Source organism: Psittacula echo, assembly GCF_963264785.1.
Source record: "Psittacula echo genome assembly, chromosome: 7".
NCBI classification, from domain to species: Eukaryota; Metazoa; Chordata; class Aves; order Psittaciformes; family Psittacidae; genus Psittacula; species Psittacula echo.
Genome location: NC_137740.1, coordinates 27,860,968 through 27,879,812, shown reverse-complemented (window position 1 = coordinate 27,879,812; position 18,845 = coordinate 27,860,968). Strand labels below are relative to the sequence as shown.

At 46.2% G+C, this 18,845-nt stretch overlaps 1 protein-coding gene across 2 annotated transcripts in view; it reads left to right on the top strand.

The window, feature by feature from the left end:
• Positions 1-18,845, top strand: part of LPP (LIM domain containing preferred translocation partner in lipoma) — a 342,496-nt gene that overhangs the window by 10,306 nt on the left and 313,345 nt on the right. For both annotated transcript variants that reach the window (XM_080623385.1, XM_080623381.1), the window contains exon 2: positions 15,096-15,201. The gene's annotated coding sequence lies outside the window, so the exon portion shown is untranslated. The remainder of the gene's footprint in view (positions 1-15,095; positions 15,202-18,845) is intronic.

Below are 18,845 nucleotides of genomic sequence, written 5' to 3'. Positions count from 1 at the left end.
AACCGAGCTTGGAAAACACAGCATTGCGTCTTTGCCATTTAAGGAGGGTTTGGTGAACCTTCTGCATAAGTGTATGAGTAATCCAGCTGAACTCTCTGCAGCTGCTTGTGCCCTAAAGATAAGCAAGTATTTAAGTGCTGTCCTGTACCTAAATCCTGATTTGCTCCCAAGGTAGACAGATGGGGAAAATATTATAGGCAAAAGCGTTAAAGTTACCTGGGAAGATGTCTGGCCTTTTTTGTTCTGAAACAGTGCTGTAGCATGCAGAGTGACTGTGGCCCTGCTGAAATGAAAAGTCAGCCTCATACAGTGCAGAAGATCATACTGTGGGTGAAACAGACAAGTTGCAAGCCTTTAACAGCTCCGTTAGTTGATGAACTGTGGGGCAGAAGCATATTTTGGACATTAAGAATAATGCCTTGGACCTCTATGTTGCTGTGGGATGAGTGCAGCGTTCTTGGCACGTAATGCCTCTTTAAGTGTCTCCCTCTGCATATGAGATGAGGCTAGAGCAGCAGGTGAACTTAAAACAATATAAATGAGCATGGCTTTCCAAGGCACTCCGCCCACCTAGGTACTCAAAGAGTCTGGGTGAAAGGATGGCAGTTTACAGAGTGCCTGTGCTTCTCTTTCCGTGTCTTGGCATAGTGTGTTTTGCTCTGCTGTGTGGGAGAGCTGTGAACTCGGGGTGTGCGGAGGCTGGGGAAGTCAGTGGAGAAGTTTTTAAGGATTGCATCGTAGAGTGGGAGGAGAAAGAGCTACAAGAGCAGAGCTTGTTGCCTTACTACGCACAAGGATCCCTGTAGGTTCATTTGTAAGTTATTTTGCATGAAGTTAGCTCCCATCCCCTCACTGCATACGTGACCTAAGGGCAGTGTTTTGTGGTTACTGTTTTTACAGGTGGGTATTGGATCTTTCTGAGGATGCGGGGCAGATGGGTTGGCACATTTGCACCTCCTGGTGTATTGCCTTGCTGTGATGTACCATGGAGTGAAAAAGAGAGGATTCATACTATGTGAATGAATGATTATCTGTGCTGGTAGAGCAGCACTTTGTCTAGGGTCAGGGCCCTTGCTGGGCTGTCATCCACGCTACCCTGGTTCCCTGGATGCCATAGTCCAGGCCTCCATTCTGCATGCATTTGTGTGCATGAGGTGATGTTTTAGGTCTTTGGTCACGCATTCATTTGCAAGAAGTCCTGGTGAAAGCTCCAGTTTTGTTGTGTTCAGGGCAGCTGTCTGCCTGTGAAGGTGCAGTGAGGCACAAGCAACCTTATGGGTTTTTGCAGTGGCTCTTGATAAATTTCTCATGTCTCACATGATTTGATTCATACCTGATTAAGGGTGTGCCCAATTTCACAGGTGGAGCTGGATGTACAAAGATAACTGTGTGTTACCAGAAAGTCCCACATTGGTTCATCTGCTTTAGTTCCAGGTGTCTTGGTAGATGCACCTGCTTGGATGGGAATATTTTCCATGTGTTTTAGTTATGCACATTCTGCCTGATGTGTAATGGAATTGGTTTTTGGATGCTCTCGATCTCTAGAACAAGACGAGGCCTATCTATCTAAGGAAGTCTGGGTATGGTATTGGTATGCTCCTGGGCTTCTGTTTGTCCTTCTCTTTTTTTTTTTGCTTCCATATCCCATGGGCATTTTCTTGTGTTGTCCATATCTCTATATTTGACCTGTAGCATCGTGGGCTGAGCCTGCCAGTTGTTCCGCTACCCAAAGGGAAGCAGTGAGTCTGCCAAACCATATATGTTGAAGTCCTGTGAACCTGAGCAGAGAGTGGAGGCTGCACCTGTGAAGCAGCATCTGAGTCTGAGTTGCTCCTGCCTCAGGAGATGAAGATAAAGCAGAGAATGGCAACAGAAGAGCAGAGCAATTGACTTGGGGACATAAAGGCTGATTATAAGGGAAGGTGAAAAGGATATAAAAAGTGTGTGTTAGCAGAATGTGACTAAGATGGAGACCTGATAAGTATTGAAATGTGTCTGTAGAGGAAAGGGGAGCAGTAGCGTCTGGCAGAGCAAAACTGTATGTCTAGGACTTGCAACTTGGTGCAAAGCAATTCTGAGTCACGAGAACATACGGTTCCTGTGGCCCTGCCATCGCAAGCCATTGCCACCTATAATCCCTTTAGCAAAGGTGCTTGGTTCCATCTGAAACCTACTTGGGCTCTTCCCTGTCTTTTCTGGGGAGTTCATCTCCCACATGGCTGGTTATCACTGTTGTTTCTGAGCTGTGCATGCTCGCGGTCTCATTCCTCAGCCCTCACTCACAGGAGGCCTGTGTGGGAGGGAGGGACACCAAAGAGAAATGTGAAACTTGATGCAAAGTCCCTTGCCACAAAGGATTTGGGTGGCTGATCTGCTGCAGATTGGAGTCTGGAAGCCTGCCTGAGATCTGTGGGTTGAGAGTTTGTGACCTGCAGCCCTGGTGGGGCTCCAGGAAGTGGTATGGAGGCTTGAGAGACGGTGGGTTTCTCCCACAAAGATCAACCCATATGGCATTTGGGGGCTCCCAGCAGAGTCGCAGTAGCATAGCTTGTTAACAAGGCTCAGTTGTGCAATTGGATGGGGTAAAGTGAAGGAGGGGAGAGGTATGACTCAAATTAGCAGTGACCAGAAGTGGGCTGTAAGTTATAGGTGACACCTTGTTCTTCCGTCCTAGCTTTACACAGTAAAATCTGGCGGGGGAGATACAGCCATATGTGCAAATACAGTATGTGGGTTTGGGTCTCAGTCCAGCATTCACATCCATAAATAGGTCAGCCCCTTCCTTATGATAGCATTTATGTGGACTTCACAAACATGAACCAACTAATCCCAACAGATGTTTGGCAGCCTCCTGTGCCCACAAGGAAGTTAAATATCATTGCCCTTTGCTAGGGAGATGCCCAGGATTTGGATAACACCTGCTGGAAGAGCCCATCTGTGCTGGCAGGTGTACATGGCTGTGTGGGCCCAGTTCTGAGGAGCACTCGCTGCCACTACACTGGGCTGGTCTGACAACAGTGGCTCATGCTGCCTTCAGCTATGCAAGGGCCAGGCTGTGTTTTTATTGAAATCAAAGATACAATTTCCTTTAGTTTTTGAGGGGGAATGGAATTTAGCTGTGTTTGCATGCTCACACTTTATTAAAATACAATTGAAAGGAGGGAGCTGTGGATTTTGCTTGCTGCTTGCCTTTGTCCACATGCTGACGTGCTCACCTCTTTGTTGATGGAAGGCATGATGCTCCTCCCTGGCCTGAATCCTTTGCTTGTCTCCTTGATTCTCTTTCTCCAAAGTGAACGTTTAGTTGCAAGCTCCATGATACATCTGAGGTCAAGCAAGTTACTTGGATGTGTGTTGCTGAAGTAGCACTTTATTTTGGAGTCGTCTTTAGACTGCATTTTGCAGTTCCTGTCCTGGCTGTTCCTGCTCCATCCCACCTTGGAGTGTAGCCCCAGCCAGCTGCCAGAAAAAACACTGAGGACCAAGGAAATGGCAATAACTTTGCCTGTACAGAGTATTCAGAGATCTTTAGTAATGAGTATATTGCAGCCTTTTTTACTGGGAGAAGTTTTCTCAGTGCTGCATGGATCAAAGCTTTGCTGTTTGGCTAACTTTCCAAAGCGAAATTGAAGCTGATGCACATCACAGGAGAGTGAAGAGGAAGGAAGGCCTTTCTATGTCACTGTAGCCTTTATGTGTCCATATTCATCCTTTCAATGAAATTCAGCTGCGCAAGGGGGTGAAAAACCTGGGGACCAGTTCTATTCGTATGGATCGTTAGTGTCCAGACACCTGGTTTGCAAAGAGCAGCTGTGACCAAAACCAAGCTCCTGCTGCATCTATATATATTTTTTTTTTTTATTTCCTTTGGTGCTGTGAAAGATGATTGAGATGCTTTAGACACTTGGCTTTCTTGTTCCAGAAGGGCTGAGAATTGTACTTTGTTTCTCCTGGCATTGATTTTGTGCTCTGGCTTGATGGTTGTTCTGATTTTTCAGGTAGAGTTTATAAGGCTCCTGAGTGGAAGGAGAGGCAGCAGTAGATTAGTTCTGGATTACTGATGAATCAAGGACTTCTCTAGGTGTTTCCTCACTCAGGTCTTTCTCAGTCTCCATTAAATATGGATGACAGTTACAGGTACCGGGGTGTGCTTCTGCCTTCTCAGTTAAAGCTTCATGAAGTCTCCACAGGGCACAGATCCCACCAGTTTTTTGCCATTCAGCATCTCAAGGAGAAGCCTTGGTGTCTTCTGCAGTGATGGAGGCTGTGGACCACTTCTCCTCTCCCTCATCACTCTGAACCTGCTGTGGTTGCTCTGTGTGCACCTAGTGTGTGCATCTGACTTTGTCTGTGCTGCTGGCTGCTGCTGGCTGGCCTTTTTGTCTGCATTAGTTTAATTGACTGAGGAGCTTGCAGGAGAAGCTATTCATTCCCCTGGTAACGGTGCTTGACAATCAGAAGTTATTCTGGGGGTGAAGGACTGGTACAGATTTGTTTTCCTTGGCTGCAGATCTGTTGCCTGTAATAGTTTCTCACTCATACGAGCTGAGGTTGACTTGGTTTGCCACTAATTAAAAGGCAAAAGGATATGCAGTCCTCTCCAAAATAATTACCATCTTCAGTGAATGGAAGAAAACTCTGCTTGTTTCCCATTTGTTTCCAAACCCTTCCGTTTTGTTGCACTACCCTTGACCTGGCTACAGTGTATGGGAGGGCCTCAGCAGTGCCAGCAGCTCCATCCTGGTGCATGGGGAGTTTGTGCTGGAATCCCTTCTCTGCTTTTGGACCAAAAGGTAAATAGAGGAAAAGCATGGAGTAATGAAAAATTTTATGAACCTAATAGTTGCATTTGGGGAGAGGATGTGTTTTCTCAGTGGGAAGCCACTAAAGGTGACTGAAGTGAGTGTGTGCACCCCACATGTGGGAGCATGTTTTTATCTTGACTTTCTATGGGGTAAAAACCACCACCAACAAAAAAAGGTTTTGGCTACATTTGTGCTCGCTACTGGGAACACTGAATGCAGCAGCTGGAGTTCCTAGATAGCTTGGTTTCTATCAGTAATTGGTTTCAGGTGCACATTTACTTTGATTTGTGTGCTGTTCTGACAGTGGAAGGTGTCTTCTCTCCTCCCTGTTTGCTTGACCTCTGCGTTTGGCACATTTCTGTCACTATTGGGGCTGGGCAGGGAGCTAGAGGAGAACAAAGGGTCTCCTCCTTTCTACTGGTCCTAAGTGGCTCCTGTCTTGCTCCTTATCTCTAGCATGATGTAGTATGGTGGAGTTTTGGCCTCTGAGTACCAGCTAGTGTAGTGGCAGTGCTTACAGGCTGAACAAGACTCCTCTCCAAGTGAGAAGGATAGACAGATAGACAGAAGATTCCCAGGACCAGGTTCAGAGGCTGGGGCAGGATCAATTCCATCCAGGGACGTGCCTAGCCTGCAGTTGGAGAGAGGTCATGGCAGCTGTGCCTGCTCGCCTGTAATCTCCTTTGCTTTGCTATCCTGGGTGTGAAAGCAGGTTGAGTTTGCTTTGCACAGGGAGCATTCCTAGAGTTGCTGTGCTTTGCTGCAGGTCTTGCAAGGAGCAGCAAAAGGGCTGTATTTTCTTAATCTGCCTGTTTCATGAGCCAGTATCTGGCTATGCCCTTAGTAACAGGTTTTTCTAATGCAGATCAAGTCCTGTGTTTTAATTGATTAATAAGAAAGAACTTGAAGAGGGTATGAACCCATGACCTTGAGATAAACGGTTCCTTATTGAGTCCCTGAGCCCCTAAGCCACCCCCTCTTCTGAGAGTAGCATGGTTTAATCAGAAGTCAAGGTTTTGTCATCTTTGAGAGCCCCAGAAGAAGAGGGCAGTGGGAAAGAGCTCTCCTCTGTCCTCCACGACTGCAGTCATTCTTGGCCTGTCAAGTTCCCATTGAGCTCACTGTGCTTGTCCTCAGTTCCTGGGTGATGGCTCTCTTGACCTTTTCTGGTCTCTGTGAATGTTGATAAAGGCCTGGTGATCAAGTCAGCTGTGTAGTAACTAGATACCTGCGTGGCTACAGGCAAATAGCTTATGTGAGGCTGCTGTGAGCCTCTGTGTGCAGTGTGCAGATTTGCAGGCTTGATAAGACATAGTCTTCACTTGCCAGCTCTTCCCACGCAGCCTCCCATGCGAGTCTCCTGTTTCTAGACTGGAGGCCAAATGCGGTATCTCACGCAGCACTGCCTGGTCAGTCTTGGCCAGTGCTGACTTTCACCTGGCCACTGCTGTCTGAGATGTTGCGGTTGCTCACAGAGGTCCCTTCTCATTTTATTGTCTGTTTCCTTCTTGGGTGGTAACCAGGCACGTGGCTGTACCTCTTGTGATAGGTGCAGTACTAGTCTGGCTTCTCTCTCCGCTCCCTTCCATCTTCCTGACTGCAGTCACTAACGCTCCTTGAGCCTGGCTGATGGCTGGCTTCGGAGCTGGTCTTGCTTGCTTGTATGTTGGATGCTGGCTTCCTTGTTACTGTGCCAAATCAGTCTTTGAAAATATCAGCTGGCAAGTCCTGGAGAGATCTTTGTCTCTTAAAGCTTTTGCAGTTCCTTTCTGTTTTCCCCGTCACCAAGTGAAAAAATAAAAACACTTGACTTGGTAACATAAATGCTGGCTTCAGCGCTGGTGGCAAAATTCCTGCTGACAAGTTTAGTATGGTGGGGTAGGAGTAGGTGAGGACAGGTATGATGATGGTGTTACGCTGTTAGGTACGCGTGTGAATCACACCAGCAAGGTGGAAGAAGGTTGAAGAGGCCTTTCTTGGCCTCATGTGTTTTGTAGCCTTCGTGTGGTGTTGCACAAACATATTGTAGCTAAAGTTTCAAATAAATAGGTATGTACGGTTCCAAAATGCAGCACTTGGGTGCAGCAGGTTGGAGGATATCATGTGGCAAACTCTTGGAAGAACAGCCAAGTAAACCTTGTGCTGAGAAACCATCAGGTACATGGGAAGAAGCGTGATCTCTCCCTGTGAGTACTGATGAGATCCAGTGAGGGTGCCGAGAGATGTGTCATTGACAACTTTGCCATTCTGCAAACCAAAAGCCTCTTTCTTTCCACTGAGAAATGGGAGCGCAGTCAAAGTGAACCAAATCATATAGGTCCAGGAGTGCAATTTTAGAGTCATTGTTGGTGCTGCAGGCAAATAATAAAGGAAATATAGTGCAAGCCTAGCATACATATTTCTCCAGGTCAAGATAGAATGGCATGGAGGGGCTAAAGCCTTTTTATCCTTAATTTTTAAGGAGAGGTTTGCCTTTTCTTCCCATTGTCATGTACACTGGGGACCCTTGCTGTCCCCTTTTCTCTAGTTATTAGTGCCCGGTTGGGGCTTACACACCCCAGGGGTGGTGGTGATGATGTTAAGGTGTCCTCTGGGGGAGAAGAAGGGCCGTGGCTTTGTCTGAAGTGAAGGTCTAGTGGCTTTGTGTAATGGTGCAGCATGCGTGTGTTATCTCACAGCAGAGCAAGGGCACCACAGAGCACCCTCACTGTCATTCCTGCCCAGGATCAGGGGTTCCGTGGTGGTGAGCCAGTTTTTCCAGCATAGGGAGGAGAAGTGTAAAGTGTGGCCTGAAACACTGCCTCTGCTGGTTTTTTTTGTGTGGTGTTTTTTTTTTTTTTTTGTGTGTGTGTTTTTTTGTTTTGTTTTGGGTTTTTTTTTGTGTGTTTATTTTTCGTGTGTTTTGTTTGGTTGGTTTTTAATTATTCCCTTGGTGATAAGAGCCAGATTCAATGAGGAGCCTGGCTTCCAGCTGAAGTTGGGTAATTTAGGAACTAAATCGGCTTTTTAATGTATTTTCTGTATGTTTTGGTATCCATCTATGATGGCAGTAATGGTACTTTCTTGTTCCAAAGACAGACACATCCACAGGCATCCGTGGTTCTCCTAGTTTTGAAATGTAGCAAGAGCAGTTATTAAGGCTTGTTGTAATTGCTCCAAATTTTTTTTCTATATTTGGTACAAATGTGTGTGTGGGGGGGGTTGTTTGTTTGTTTTTTGTGTTTGGTTTTTTTTTTTTTTAATGGATATGTTTCCTCAGCCTCTGGATCCAGCTGTTTGGAAAGAGGAGCACTGAGAAACTTTTCCTTTTTTAATAAATGCTCGTCCCACTGAAGGTATTTGTTCTAAGGCTGAAACTGGGGCAGTTTGCTATTAATGAATAAAAATGAAAGAAGATGATTAATGCTTGGTCATCCTTGGAGGTGATGGGGAGGTAGGGGATGGACATTTTTAAACCAGAGAGATATACTGGTCCTGACCAGTTGTGCTGTTTTAAACATTATGATGGACTATAATGCTTTCAAAAATACCAAACTTGACAGAGTAGGCAGAGGAATGGGGAATCTGGTTGACTACCAGTTATTTGTTGCTATTTTCAAATGATCTGGCCAAACCTGGATAAAACAGAAGCCTTGAACACAGAGACTGTCTGGTTATGTAGGCTCTAAGTTCTAAAGGTTTCATTTACATCTGGTTTTAAGAAGAGTGGTAAAAGAGCCTGCCAGGGTGCCAAGTATTTCATTGTGGTGACACCCAAGCAAGCCTGGGGGAAGGCGACCTTTGCATTCAAGTTTTGGCTATTTAAGACCAAAATGGTTAAAAGAGCATCATCCTTTTATAATAGAACTTTATAAAACAACAGAAGCACACGAAAAAAATGCTTTCTCTGCCCTAGCATATTTCATGTGCTCCATTGTGCTCTTGGTCACTGTTGGTCTGTTTCTCTTGTCCAAGCACCTGAAGACATGGGAGGTGTGTTCGGGCAGCATTCTGCTGGTGCTGCCTGATGAGGATGGTTATTCCTTGGGAGGTGACAAGGAGCTGGGGTGATGTAGTGATGGTTTTGGATTACAAAACATTATCCTTGTTTGAAACCCAGGCTCTGATTCTGGGTGAGAACTTGATAATGAAATCAGTTATCCTTCTTTGACCAAGAAGCTGGGGTGCATTCGAGTGAGAAAGTGAAACTACCCCCTTCTTGCTCAAGGTCTGTCTCCAACCAGGCTTAGTGAAACACAGAGAGCAAACGGCGGAGGGAAGTTAAAAAAGAAAATCAGTGAGGCTGTTGTGAAAATCTTCTGTTTCCAGTAGACTGAGGGAATGTGAACAGTGTGAGGCTGGTAATCTGTGCTTGAAAATACAGGTTCCAATCCTGGTGTCGGTTTCAAGCACGTAAATCACAGTCAGTGCTGCTGGCAGCAATGGGGAGCTGCTGAAAAGTTGCTCCAGCAGGTGACCTGCGGGCTTTCTAGATGTGCTGAGTCTTCTCATTCCGTTAGCCACCCTTCTTATCTAGCTGGTTTTGTGCATTTAAAGTAACAGGGGTGCGACATGACTGGTCCTGCTTATGGGTTGGTCTTCAGCCATTGCCCAGTGGCTCTAGCTGGCAGTCAGTGGGGTGGCTGCTGGGATGCTGTACCTACCTACGACTGTGTCACAGCTTTCTCTGCCACTGCTTAATTCTGTCCTGCCCCAAATGATTTTTTCATTTGTTATAATATAGCGGTCTCCATCTGGGAAAGCTGGATCCCATCCCTTTGGTGCTCCTGTGCCACTGGAGTGGTCTCTCCTCCTTTCTTCCCCCTGCTGTCCTGCTGTGTTACCTTCCATCTTATTTTAGTCTCATTTTATGAACCCCAGGACAAACCTGAAAATCAAGTGTGACGGCAAAGATAAAAATTAGAGCCCTGGCCCTCACACCAGGTGTGCCAGTGCTGCAGGACCCTGGGGCTCATGTACGGCAATACTTTAATGCCAGGCTCTGCGTCCTGCAGTGTGCAGGGGCTGCCAGTGAGTTTGCTCGTTTATGGGAGCTGATTTTCCCTATTGGAGTTGACAGTCCATGCCACAGCCAGCATCAGTCTTCCTCCAATGTGAGCGCTGGACCAGGAGTTCGGAAACGATAAGTCCCAGCTAATTTTGACACATGGGGTTGTGGCAGATTTGGAAGCAGCTCCATGCTGAGTATGATACAGGAGGGGTGTGTGCTTCCTTGCAGATCAAAACTTGCCATTCGCATAGTTGCTGCTTTACACCAAAAGGCAGCAGACGTGCGTATTAGCTGTTACTGTTTGTATTGATGGCTTTCTGAGCAGGTGCTGCTGCTGGCAGCAAAGTGGAGGAAATGCGTCTCCAGCTCCAGCTTTTGTTATGTAGTGTGATCTTCTTATTGAATAACTTCAGCGGCATACTTTTGAATTGAGTAGTTTAATTTCAGTAAATAAAACCTGAGAGGCACAGAAGCAAACACAGGAAGCTGTTAGTCAGGGCCAGATCCTGCATGCTCTGGGATAGAAAGATGCATCCATGTCTCTGGGTGGCTGTGTTTTAAAGTGTAAAGCTATCCATGCGTATAAGCTGAACTCTAAGTTAAAATTGGACTCTGAACTGAGGTTTGCATGTAAGGAATCTGATTTTTCCCATGTGTAAGGATGTGGAAATCTCAGAAGCTCCCTCAGTTCTGGTGGTAGCCAGAAAGGCTGAGGATCAGGGCTCTTGAAGCAGAGGAGATAATGTGAAATTTCTGAGTTGGGGACTTTGGCCAGCAAAAACCAGATTTATTCATAGAATTACAGAATCAGCTAGGTTGGAAAAGACCTTTAAGATCATCAAGTCTAACCATTATCCCAGCCCTGCCAAGGCCATCACTACACCATGTCGTGAAGGGCCTCATCTCCGTGGGTTTTGGACAATACCAGGGATGGTGATTCCATCACTTCTCTAGGCAGCCTGTTTCAGTGCCTGACTATCCTTTTGATGAAGAAGTTTTCCCTAATATCCAATCTAAACTTCCCCTGGCGCAGCTTGGGGCCGTTTCCTCTTGTCCCATCACTTGTTGCTTGGGAAAAGAGATCAGCCACCTTCTTGCTCATTGGCACAGTGTGGGAAATGCACAAAAATGCATGTCAGAGCAGGGCAGACTTTTAAGTGTTTTTCATTTAAAATGAAAAGGTCAGATTGAATGGGATTGTCATCTGGGGACCTGTATGTGCACCTGCCAATCATATGGGGGGGGGACCTGTGTCAGTTCATGCTGATGGCTGACTTGCTGGGAGCTTGTCTGCGCTTAAAAATTGATGACTGGAACAGTTAAAATGACAAGTTTCCTTGTGGCAGTCAGGCTGGGCCATCTGCTCCACAAAGGAAAGGGCATGAAGGATCCCGGTGTGAGGCTGCTTTATCCCAGTTTAACTGGTGTTCACGCTTGGGTTTCTACAAGTAAAGCCATACTAATTAAAAAAAAAAAATAATTAAAAAAGTTAAGCTCTGAATACTGGTAACACTTTCGAGTGTAAAGGAGATTTCAAAGTGAATGCAACTTTTGAGTAGTCAGAAAAGCAGATGCCTTTCAGCCAGGCTGTTATGTGAGAAGTGTAATTAGCACTTGACAATATTATTTTCATGGGTAAGATTTTCTTTTAAAGGGACTGGGGAGTCTGGCTATTTCAGTTTCTAAGTGACCGCTGTAAAGTTATGCTAGGGCTGCCTGTTTTAATAAAAGTGCTGACTATGCTTCTTTGAAACTTGTAGTTCTTGCAGAGGTTTTAAACTGTCCATTTCTGAAAAATCTGAACAATATAAGAAAGCTTAAACCATAACAGAGAACTGATGTTTAAATTCAGGTGTGTTAAACTACTGTGTTTAGATTTAAATCTGTAAGGAGGAAACTTTGTTTTCCATACTGTAGTTGTTTGTTAAATACTGTTGATAATACAGCATCAGTATTATCAGCCAATGAATAAACGGATTGTTTCTGATTGCCGTGTCTTTAGAGTTTGTAGCCCTCAGTCTCTCGTCTTATGTACCTGTCAGCTTGGGAAGGCATTTTTAACTTCTGATCACTTTCTCAGCTTTTTATGATCTGTGTATTAAACTAGTTGGAGGAAATAAATGAAGAAAACAATCTTCTGTAAAAGATGTACTCTTTCAGTAAATTCTGGTTCTGGTACTTTGTTCCGAGAATTTACTTAATGCTTTGACTGTGATAGCTGATTCCTGCTGTTTGGGCACTTGCTTTAAATTACTTGTAAATGATAAATTGCCTATTGAAATGGTGCATTAAAATAAGCGGTCTGTATTGTGCTAGGCATAAAAATGAACATGCAGATGTCTACACATAGGTGTATACAGGCTCTGAAGTCTCGGCTGCCGTAGCTGGTGATCGGAAGGCACAAGAGTCATACTGAGTTATGCCAGACAGGAGCTTGGCAGTGTAAAGCTGTGTTACCAAAGAGACTTTTCTGCAATTCTCCTGCACGACTGTGAAGAAAGCTGGGATTTCTTGTTGCAAGATGAAGATCAGAATTAGCTGTGCACAGACTACTGAGCATCTGTTGCGGTGGCTCTAAACTAGGAGGACCTCAGTTTTGTAGAGCTAAAAACATGCCTGCTGTTACTATTTCTGTTGTAAAAGCACCTGGATATTCCCCATAAGGGTTCTTGGGAAATGTATGAAACCCAGAGGTGACTCCTTAGGGACAGTCTTCGCATGTATTTCTCTGGGGACTTCAGTGGGGGAACGACTTATGCTGGAATTGATGGCAGTGATTTGGGTATACCTGTACTGTGCACTCATGTATCTTTCCCTACCTAAGCCAAAGCAGGAATGAACATGACTCTGAGGGACAGACCCTTTTTTGGGACTTGCTGTTGTCTCTCAAGATCTGTATCTTTTGCCTGCTTGCTCAGCAGAGCTGGTGAGGTTAAAGTATCACTTTTCTAATCCTCTGTGTAGCCCTCTCTGGTGTGAGGCTCTCGGGTGCTCCTTGCTGAGGGATGTGTACAGGCAACTCAGAAGAGCGACTTTTGAGAGAGGAGCTTTGCTGATCTTGAGGTTTGGGGGGGTCTAAATCTCAAGAAATGCTCTCCAACTGGAAATGCTTGTTGAGATTATGTCTTGAAGAGGGTGGCATCATGGCTTGACAGGTTATAATGAGCAGCAGCTCTTCTGGTACCTTGAGTCTGTCCTCTACATGTGTCTTCTGGGTATTTCTGCTCTCGAAGACCCAGACTGACTTTTGCAGCCTTATGAAAAAGAAATGGGGTTGTAAATAGAGTGGTTTGATAGACTAGTTCAGGTGGCTATTGCTGTGACCAGACAGGCTGTCCCTGTCCTGCCCAGCTGTGAATGTGTGGCCAGGAAGGAGTGCATTGCTTGGGCATCAGGGGGTTGCTGCCCATCTGGGAACATGCTGAGCACCACTTACTGCTTGGGAGGGTGGTTTCACAGCAGGCTTAAGCTGAGTGCCTCAAGGAGGATGTGTGGGGTCCTGCTTGACTTAATGCAGAAACCCCAGTCACAAGATGATGGGGACAGAGATGTGGAAAGTAAAGCCAGGAAGATGCGGTTCAACTAGCCAAGTCTGCCAGGTCCTGTAACTGATCTTGTAAACATTCTGTGAGTTGAACCTGGTGAAAGACAAGCCTAAGCCAAGATCTTGTAAACACAGGTTGGGTCCCAAGAAATGCTGTCTTACCTGGAGGTCCTGGAGTTGATGTTGTGAGTTGAATTGAAATGGTGTTGGAACCAGAGGGGAATGTTTTTGTCTTCTGCCTTTGCAGATAAGACTGAAGGGCATTTTGCCAGGAGCCTGAAGGATCTAAATTGTATATAACTCTACATCATTTTAAAATGAAAAGTAAACATGCACAACCATAATATTTGCTTGTACTTGTCTCCTCTTTGACGAGTGGAGAGAAATTGTTCTTTGGCTGAGTTTACCAGCAATAAACCCCTGCAGTTACTCATCTTTATCCCAAGCTTGCAGTGAACAGGAGAGGCCATTGTAATCTCTGGTTGAATTTGTCCTCATCACACCTGAGGGAAACATTGATATGTGGGAACTTCTATGCCTGCCCAGGCCTGTGAGAAATCAGGGCTAGATGCTATCACAGGAACCATGGGACTGAGCTGGGAAAGTGCTGCCTGGGTCAGGGTGGACCTCATTGTGCTCATGCAGTGTTGGTGCAAAGGAGATCTACCACTGCTTGGGAGAGGTGAGAGCCCTCCTTCTGTCCTGGCTACTGTAGCACCAAGCATGGTGTGGGGGGCAAGGGGTGCTGGCCGGGGCAGGAAGCCACCATCTCAGGGTGTGACAAAGAGGAGGGGTCTGGACTGTGAGCTGAGCCACCAGCACTCTTCTGCCTTTTGCTGCATGTTGGTTATAAACCTGTGGGCTCACATGCGTGTTCATGAGCAGCCTAGGTGCAGTAAACACAAGTCTGAACTGACTCATTTCCATCATTACAGCAGCAAACAGCAGTGACTTTCTCTGCTTAGTGGTGATGACAAGGCAAGCCTATGCTTGTCATAAGCAAAGACAGGGCCATCAGAGCCACCAGGATGTGGCTAGGATGGGATGCTAGCCGTGGGCTGGCAGGGGCAGGAAGGAGTGTGCGATTCAGATGCTGCCTATCTTGGTAGCATGCCATGTGCAAGACAGCAGTCACGTGGCATGGCTGTCCCCTCTGCTCTACCTTCATCTTCTGCAGAGGGGAAAAACGACACCAAGTCAGTCACTTCAGGAAAGGGTCATGCCTGCTTTGCAGCTACGGGAGAGTGTATCAGTACCCAATGGAAATAGGGCAGAGTTCCTCAGAGAAAAGGCTGTGCTGAAGTGTAGTGCTGGTGAACTGGATTGTGGTGTAGTGGTAGTGGTAAACCCACAAAATGAATTAAGTGATGCCTCCTAGCTCCCTCTCTGTGCCCAAGGTCAGAGATGAGCAATGGATTCACCATGTTCTCTTGTTTTAAGCCTCATTTTACATCTCTTTTTACTTCTCCATTCTCAGGGGCTTTCAGATCAGTAAAGGAGGTATGGACTTGAGGAGATGCAAGTTGTTGGCTGGGCTGTGATATCTGGTGCTGGTTGTTGGCCCAGTTTGAGGTGGTGATGCTTGCTTTTGGGGAGTGCAAGGACTGCAGGAGTATGGAGGCTTCTGTATAAGAAAGTTGGGGAGGAAAATGGTGCAATTCGCAGAAGTTGTGTGGGTTAAACTGCAAGTTCTGGAGACAAGCCGTCAGGAGGCCCCTCCAGTGTGCATCACATGGATATCTCTCTCTCTTTGCAGGGCTGGGAAAGAAACCCGTCGTTGTGACTCCTGTGGAACCCTCTGTGTCTCCAAAAGCCCTGCTCTGAGTTTATCCCACCAGCAAGGCTGTGCAGCGTGAGAACTGGTACGTAAACGTGTTTCATGGGTGTGAGGAGCAAGTTCCCAGAAGGATCTGTGGCTTTGCTGGTGGTGGCACCTTGTTCATGGTTCTCTGCCAAAATGAAAGTCCTCTCCTAATGGAGTGTGGAGAGGGCTGGGTGGATTGGGATCACTGGAAAATGCAAGACAAACTGGTAGTTCTTGGGTGATGCTTGCACCTACAGGCTTTGTTGGGGAATAGCTGAGCAGCGAGAAGCTGCAAGTGTTCAGAAGTCATCCCAGGCTATGGTGCTGAGGCTTTAGACATGCTCTGTCAAGCGATGTGTGGTAGCACACATGGATAGGTGATCTGGGGAGTAATGACATGCACACATGAGAAATGCACACACATACATTATATATATATATACACACACACACGCTGTACAAATCTAGGCACATGGAAACAAAGATGTGCATATACGGTATATACTATATGGTGGCATATGAGAGCTTGGGGGTGTATATACCAAATGTCTGTATGTACTATATATGGCAATAAAAGAATGCATATGCATTCATGTTCTCTTTTTATTTTTTTTTTTTCCTTTTTCTGTCTCTTCTGTATTTCTGAGGAGCTGTTGCAAAACTACCAGATTCAACCTCCTGGGGAGCCTTTCTGGCCAAGGTTTTACAAGACAGCACCTGCTTTGCCTGCCTGACTTCTTTCTATATTTATTTCTCTGCACCCGGTTTTTGCCTTTGCCTGCAAATTGGAACTGTCACAAACATTTGTGCTAACTTTTGGCTGCATAAGACTTCAGCTTGCAAGTCCCAAGTGTGCTCTTGTGTGCACTGGGGGAGGAGGCATATGTGTGTGTAGTTGTGCATGTGTGCATATGAGCATCCCTTGTCTTCACTGTCTGCATTACATGGTCTGCGTTCCTGTGATACTGCAGCAGTCTCTCTATTCTGTATGCCATGCAAATAGTGCTCTCTGCCCCTTCAAGACATTTTTATGAATCAAATATTCTGTCACCCTGCTTATATAATGTCATTTAAGTGGGATTAGGCAAGCTTGACCTGGTGCCTGATTGATAACAATCTGTAGTGCTCTGCAGGAGGCTTGACTAGGATTCCTAGGCCCCCAAGTTTTTACATTCCCAGGTGAGGACTGTGGCAATGACAGGGACTTGTCGTGCCATGTAGCAGGGAGCTCCTGATTAGGCTGCATGTGGCTGGACATGGATGTGTCCATCCCTCTGATTTCTTTCCTCTGTGTCATTTGGGGTAGAAGGTGCTCTAAAGGAGAGGTGTTGAATGCCAGGTCATGCTTAGCCAACATTAATGTGAGCAAAGTAGCAAGGGAGAGGGTATAATGGCATTTCAGCTTGGAAACTGAGGGGAGATCTTAATGCTGTCTCGGGGAACATGAAGCTGGGGACATAGCTGTGTTAAGAGTCTCCCATCAGCAAATGCTGCTCAGAGGAGACACGTGCTTCCCTATCTGATGGGTACGACTTGCACTTATTCAAAAGCAGGGCTGGGCTGTCTGCCAGGAGCTGAGAAATGGCTTGTCCTCATGTGCTCAGGCCCCTGAGCTCCCAGCCCCTCTAGGAACTACATTAGTTTCTGGCACAGGAGTCCCTCTAAGGTCACAAAGACATTATTCCCAGGTTTCAACCCCAAGAGCTGTAAAACATATCCTGCCTGACCCCTGTGCAAAGGCAGAAGCAGCGAGATCAGCACACATTCCCCTGGGTTTAGTTTTCATGTCGCCACTGCGTATGCCACTGCAGCCTGTGTTCCTCTCCTGTTTGGTAAGCCCTTTGCCTCTCAAGCTGACACAGCTAATATTTCCCATGCTGGCAGGGCAGGCAAGGTAGTGTCATTTAACTGTTAAGGAGAAGCTTGATCTGTTCATACTGCAGAACCTCAGAGTAGTAAGGGCTGGTGCATGCCTAGGATTGGGTTTCTGCTGCTCCAGGTGTTTGTCATCCATGTTTTAGTTCCCTCTCTTGACTTACGTTATTCCCTATTTCATCCTGCTGTTTGTCCTTGCAAATTATCAAGCAATACCTTGGTAATTTTTTTCTGGAAGGGGCTGGAAAGCTGAGTTTGTAAAACCTGCACCTACCTGACCCTTCTTACCTTGGTTTTGGAGCATCTTCTGCCATGGTGACTACAGTGCTTAGAATATCTCCCATTTCTGACCACAGAGAATGCTCCTGGTGGTCCTGTTGGCAGTTTGGGGTAGATGGCTCTGAGGGAGGTTTTAGTGGGTTTTTAGAGAAATAACTGATTAACTGCCCACTGAGAGCTGGTCCCAGCCTCCATTGCATTGATGTTGTCCTGGTGTACCACTTAGTGCCACCTGGGCTGTTTGCTCTTTAAAGCTTTTATAATTACCAGTGCAGTGGGCATGTGCTGGTGCTGCCTGGCAAGGTTTATTTTTGTCCTGGGTTCAGCAGTAGCAGTCGTTTTTTCTCCTTAGTAGCTGGTGCAGTGCTGTGGTTTTGACTTTTGGCCTGGGAACAGCGCTGATAACACTGATTTCAGTTACTGATCAAATGTTTAGTCTGACCAAGGACTTTGTGAGTCTCATGCTCTGCCAGGGAGGAGGGGAAGCCGGGAGGAAGCAGAGGCAGGACACCTGACCCAAACTAGCCAAAGAGGTATTCCATACCACAGCACGTCATGCCTGGGGATGTAACTGCGAGTTACCTGGAAGGGCTAGGTCACTGCTGGGTGGGCGGGTTGTGAGCTGTTGTATTCTCTTCTCTTGTTCTTTCCCTTATCATTATTATTATTGGTGGTAGCAGTAGTGATTTGTGTTATACCTTAGTTATTAAACTGTTCTTATCTCAACCCGTGGGAGTTACATTCTTTTGATTCTCCTCCCCATTCCTCCGGGAGTGGGGGGAGGAAGGGGGGGAGTGAGTTAATGAGCTGCATGGCTGGGTTTAAACCATGACAGTTCTTTACAGTGGTAATGATGGATCACAAAGCTAAATGTGGTTCTTACTCTAAAAAGCATAAAAGTGTGGAGGTTTTGTTTGTTTATATTTGGTGGGTTTTTTCTTCTTCTAAAGCAAGCATTTACATGTTTTTCTATCACCTGTGTTACTGGGTGCTCATGCTGCAATGAGCCCCTGACCTCTGCCTATCACTGGATGTAATTGTACAGCCTCTATCACTGCAGGATTTTGGCTCCTCCCAAAGCCTGCGCTTCAGTACCAGCAAAAGCCAGATGTACTATAATGTTGTTTTTTTACAGTTTGTTTTGGCCATACATGGGCAGAGTCAGCTCTGGAATTCCTTCCCTATAAATTCAATAGCATCTTGTGGGTGGTGCTGGGGAATCACTCTGGTCTGGTTGGATCGCCTCAGCAGCCTGTTCCCCTTGAAAATGTCCTGATTTGCACATTCCTGAGAGGCTGCCTGCTTCTGGAGCCATGGCTTCAGCTACCAGGAGGCAGTCATCTCATGCTGTCAGTCATAGCAGTCAGCTTCCTGCTGCCTGCAGGTCGGGAGCGGTGGCATGGATATATTGCTGCTGTGTGCAGGGACAGTTGTGCCCTCTAAGCTTAACTGTTCTGCCTCGTAAATTTGCCATATGGGCTTAAGCATTGATCATCAAGCCCCTCTCCTAGGGATGGGGAGGCTGAGTGCTCTCCTGTTCCTGCCTGC